Source organism: Balaenoptera ricei, chromosome 8 (genome assembly GCF_028023285.1).
Source record: "Balaenoptera ricei isolate mBalRic1 chromosome 8, mBalRic1.hap2, whole genome shotgun sequence".
Taxonomy (NCBI): Eukaryota; Metazoa; Chordata; class Mammalia; order Artiodactyla; family Balaenopteridae; genus Balaenoptera; species Balaenoptera ricei.
Genome location: NC_082646.1, coordinates 70052716 through 70058032, shown reverse-complemented (window position 1 = coordinate 70058032; position 5317 = coordinate 70052716). Strand labels below are relative to the sequence as shown.

General features: G+C 32.8%; 1 non-coding gene across 1 annotated transcript; it reads left to right on the top strand.

The window, feature by feature from the left end:
* Positions 1-345: 345 nt before the first annotated feature.
* On the top strand, positions 346-417 carry TRNAD-AUC (transfer RNA aspartic acid (anticodon AUC)). Its single transcript has one exon. It is a non-coding gene; the product is annotated as a tRNA-Asp (tRNA).
* Positions 418-5317: the final 4900 nt, after the last annotated feature.

The window sequence follows — 5317 nt, the reverse complement described above, 5'->3', positions numbered from 1 at the left end:
AAATTTTTTAAATGTCCAGTTTGTGGAAGAATACAGGCTAGAATTAAAATAATAGACAACACTGTCATATAAAGTGGGGATGAGTTCATGTGTCCTAAGGTCCTTGATTGGTCTCCCTACAGGCAACTCATCACTTCCACTGCCCATCCCTATTGGATTGTGCTGCAGTTTGTTTTCCAATAAGTCCTTTGATTTGACCTGCCTTTAATCTTTATCTTCTGACACCCTGTCCTAGTTGCTACTGGTGCATGTCAGTGAATGACTGACTAGGCCTGTTGGAGCAGTTTTTCCTTTAAATATTAAAAAGCTTAAACAGGCTCATACAAGGATTGGGTTCTTGGGAATTCCCTGGCAGTCCAGTGGATAGGACTCGGCACTATCACTGCCGGGACCCGGGTTCAATCCCTGGTCAGGGAACTAAAATTCTGCAAACCATGTGGTGTGGCCAAAAAGTAAAAAAAGGATTGGGTTCTTAAAATTATCTTCATTCCAAAATATTCTTTTAAAATTTTAGAATGCTTTTTTTGATTCAAAACTGAAATGTTAATTATATTAAAATTTAGAAAATTGAGAAAAATATAAAGAAGAAAATAAGTATCATATCATAAAACAAAAATTATTTTAAAAAATTTTAAACTGTTTGTAAAACACAACAAATAGATTAATGTAACAAATAGTTGTGTTTCCACCACTCAGAACTGAAAATTGCTCGTACTTTGTCATATTTACTTCTAGTCAGTTCCTTACATTTTCATAGCCTCGGATAAATTACAAATAGAGGCCCACATACTTTATGTCTAAATATTTAAGATCTAAATCAGGACAACAAACTGTTAAAGTATATTTTACCCTCCTACACTAGCAAATAATTTTCCTGACAAAAAATTATAAGGCTATACTTTTTTGAAACTAAAAAGTAAGTAAATAACAAATATGATTTAATTTTTTTTAACATCTTTATTGGAGTATAATTGCTGTACCTTGTTCTGTTAGTTTCTGCTGTATGTGTGGGAGTTTGCTGATGGACTTGTGATATTTAGATGATTACTAAACTAAAATATATATAATCTATGAATAATTATATATTTTCCACAAAGTTTTTTCTTCTTGCCTCCATTTCAGCAAATCACTAATAATCTTGTTACAGTCAAGATTTTCACATACTTTGTCTTCTATTGGTCATAATGCCAAATTTGACAACTTTTCTTCAGCCATTGAGGTTCTTAGATAATTTTTTGGTTAATTTCAGTTTGGGCAATTTTTTCATCTAAGACAGTATCAACTGGAATTATCAGTAAAATTCTTATATATTTGCAACTCCTGTTACAAAGGGTTAATTTCCATAATACACAATAAGGTCCTACAAATTAACCAGAATATAAATCCACCAACCCAATAGAACAATAGGCAAAAGATATGTTTTATAGCCAGCTGTATTTCTTTTTCTTAAAATTGTTCATATCCTTTGCCGACACTTTGTTGTCCCAATAACACGTAGCTAAACAGTTCTTGTTTTACCTACTGATATGTGATTATCACTTCATAATATGAATTCTCATACTTGTGAATCTATTTCTGAGTTCTTTATCACAGGACACTGATCCATTTGTGTATTACTACACAAATGCTCAATTATTTTAATTCTAAAGGTTTATGTAGATTTGTGTGTGAGAGTTTTTTTCCTATTGAATTGTAACTTACATACCATAAAATACACAATTCTTAGTTTTATAGCTAAAATGAAGTTTGACCTATATATAAACCTGTCTACCACTCAGATTAGGATATGGAATATTTCCAGTACTCCATAAGAGTATCTTATGCTCCTTCCCTGTCAATACCCTTGAAATGCAACCGCTATACTGATGCCAGTCATTTTTGCCTGTTTTTGAGTCTCATATATATGGACATCACATACAGGATTTTCTCTTTGTTTGGGTCTCTGTTTGTTTGCTCAACATTATGTCTCAAAGATTTATCCATTTCATTGCATTTAGTACTTTCTTATTGCTATGTAGAATTCCACTGTATGAAAAAGCACAGTTTATTGATCTATTTTACTGTTGATATACATTAGCATGCTTTCGAGTTTGGGGATATTGTGAATAATCCTTTGAATATTGTTGGATGTGTTTTTGATGGATATAAGCAATTATTATTATTATTTTTAAACTTGTCTTTTTTTTAAATTTTTTAAATTATTTATTTATTTATTTATTTATTTATGGCTGTGTTGGGTCTTCGTTTCTGCGCGAGGGCTTTCTCTAGTTGTGGCAAGTGGGAGCCACTCTTCATCGCGGTGCGTGGGCCTCTCACCATCGCGGCCTCTCTTGTTGCGGAGCACAGGCTCCAGATGCGCAGGCTCAGTAATTGTAGCCCACAGGCCCAGCCGCTCCGCGGCATGTGGGATCCTCCCAGACCAGGGCTCGAACCCGTGTCCCCTGCATTGGCAGGCAGATTCTCAACCACTGTGCCACCAGGGAAGCCCTAAGCAATTATTTATGTTGGAAACATACTCAGAGATTGAATTGCTAGGTCATAGAGTATAAGTTTATTCAGATTTAAAAGATACTTTCAGTTTTCCATAGTGACTATAACAATTTAAACTTCCTAAAAAGTGTATGAGCGTACCAGTTGCTCCACATTGACATCAACACTTGGTATTCACTGTCTTTTAGGATGGGGGTGTAGTGGTATTGACTACAGTTTTAATTTGTGTTTCCCAGATTGTTGATAATACTGTACAGTTTTTCATCCATTTATCAGTGATTTGCCCATCCTCTTTTGTGCTGTGCTTGTTTAAATTTTAGCTCATTTTTATGAAAATCACCTAACTTCTGTTTAGTGAACTGCCAGAACATATTATATATTCTGTATAGGATTCCTTTGGTAGAGATGTGCACTGCAAATATCTTTCCCATGCCCTTGGCTTGCATTTTTGCTTGCTCAATGTTGTGTTTTGATAGGGAATATTTAAGCTTCAATTTATTATATTTTCCTTCTGAGTGATTGTAATTGATACCGTATTTTAATTTCATTTTCTACTTGTTAATTTCTAGTGTCTAGAAATACATTGATTTTTGTGTGTTGATCTTGTTTCCTGTGGCCTTGCTGCTGGGCTCACTTATTAATTTAGGAGGTTGTTTTTGTTTTGTTTGTTTTAGATTCCTTGGGATTTTCTATGTAGATAATTATGTTATCTGGAGATAGAGACCGTTTTATTTCCTCCTTTCCAATTCGTGCGCCTTTTATTTTCTTTTATTGCCTTATTGTGCTGGCTAGGCCTTCCAGTACTATGCTGAACAAGAGTGGTCAGAGTGAGCATCCTTGGGACTTCCCTGGTGGTCCAGTGGTTAAGACTCCGCACTTCCACTGCAGGAGGCATGGGTTTGGTCCCTGGTCGCAGAACTAAGATCCCGCAAGCCGCAGGGGGAAAAAAAAGGAGTGAGTAGCCTTGTCTTGTTCTTGAATTTAGGGAGAAAGCATTCAGTCTTTCAACATTAAGTATAATATTACCTGACAGTTTTTTATATAGATGCTCTTTATTGAGATGAGAAAGATCCCCTTTATTCCTAGTTTGCTTGGTGTTTTTATCACGAACAGGAAACAGATTTTGTCAAATGTTTGTTTTTGCACCAACTGATATGATCATGTGTTTTTTCTTCTTTGGCCTGTTGATATGGTGGTTACACTGATTGATTTTTGAATATTTAATCAGTTTACATATGTTTTAAATTCCTCTCAGCAGTGTTATAGTTGTCAAGGTAGAGATCTTACACATGTTTTATTAGGTTTATTCCTGTGCATTTGATGTTTTTGTTTGTAAATGGTATTACCTCTTTAATTTCATTTTCTAAATGTTTGTTATTGGTATGTAGAAATAATTTTTTTTACATTTTTGATTTTGTATCCAGCAACTTGATAAATTTACTTAATAATTACAATAGTTTTTCTGTAGATTCTTTTTTATTTTCTAGGTACTTAATCACATTTCTGTGAATAAGGACAATTTTAGTTTTTTCTTCTTTTCTACTCTTTATTTTTGTTTTACTTGATTTATTGCACTAGTTAGGATCTCCAGTACAAAACTGAATAAATGTGATAGTGGACATCCTTGATTTATTTATGAGATCAGTGGGAAAATATTCAGTATTTCACCTTTGAGTAGGATTTCAATGATAGATTTTTGGGGGGGTTTTCCCCCATGTTCGAAATTCAGAACCATTAAAAAAAATGTCCTTTAGCCCCATATAAATTATTAAGACCTGCTACTGTAAACTCAGAGGACAATTTTAAAAAATAACCAATAGAGAATAAGTAAAATAATTTACTTTTGATTATGATTGAGAATGTAGCACGTTTCAAGTTTTTTAAGTATTTTAAATCAAAGTAAAATTTTCATAGATAAAAATCCACATGTATATAATTATGTATATAATTAAATGAATTATAATATACTCATATATCCAGTACCATAATCAAGATTTAAAACATTTTTATTTCCCCCTTGAATTTTGTCTTGCCTCCTTTCAGTCACTACACACAGCATATAGGCAACCATTGTTCTGATTTCTGTCATGGTTTTAGTTTTGTTTGTTCTAAAATTTCACTTACATGGAATTGTAGAGCATGTATTCTTTTGTGTTTTGGCTTATTTGCTCAGCAAAATATTTTCAATGTACCATAAATACCATACATTTTTATTTATTTAAGCTATTTCTTAAATAAATGAACATTTAAGCTATTTCTAGTTTGAAGGTGTTATAAATAAAGCTACTATAAACATTTCCATACAAGTCCTTTTGTGAACCCACATTTTAGTTTCTGGTGGGTTAATACCTAGGACAGGAACTGTTGAATTATGATGGATTAAGTCTATGTTTAACTTTATAAGAAGCTTCAAAACAATTTATCATACTGGTAGTGCTGTTTTCCATTACCACTAGCAATATATGAGTTCCAAATGTTCTGTATCCTCAACAACATTTGGTGTTAGTCTTTTTTAAATTTAGCTTTTTCTTTCTCCTTCTCCTTCTTTTTTGTAATAACCTCTTCATCAGATTAAGGAGGTTCTCCTCTATTCCTAATCTGCTCTGGGACTGTATCATTTATAGGTGTTAAATTTTATCAAATACTTTTTCTGCATTTATTGAGAAACATATAATTCTTCTCATTAATTTTATTAATGTGGTGAATTATATTGGTTGATGTTTTAACAAATTTATTGAAGCACAATTTACATACCTTAAAAATCACCAATTTTAAATGTACAGTTTGATGAGTTTTAGGAAACGTACACTGTTGTACAACCACTATA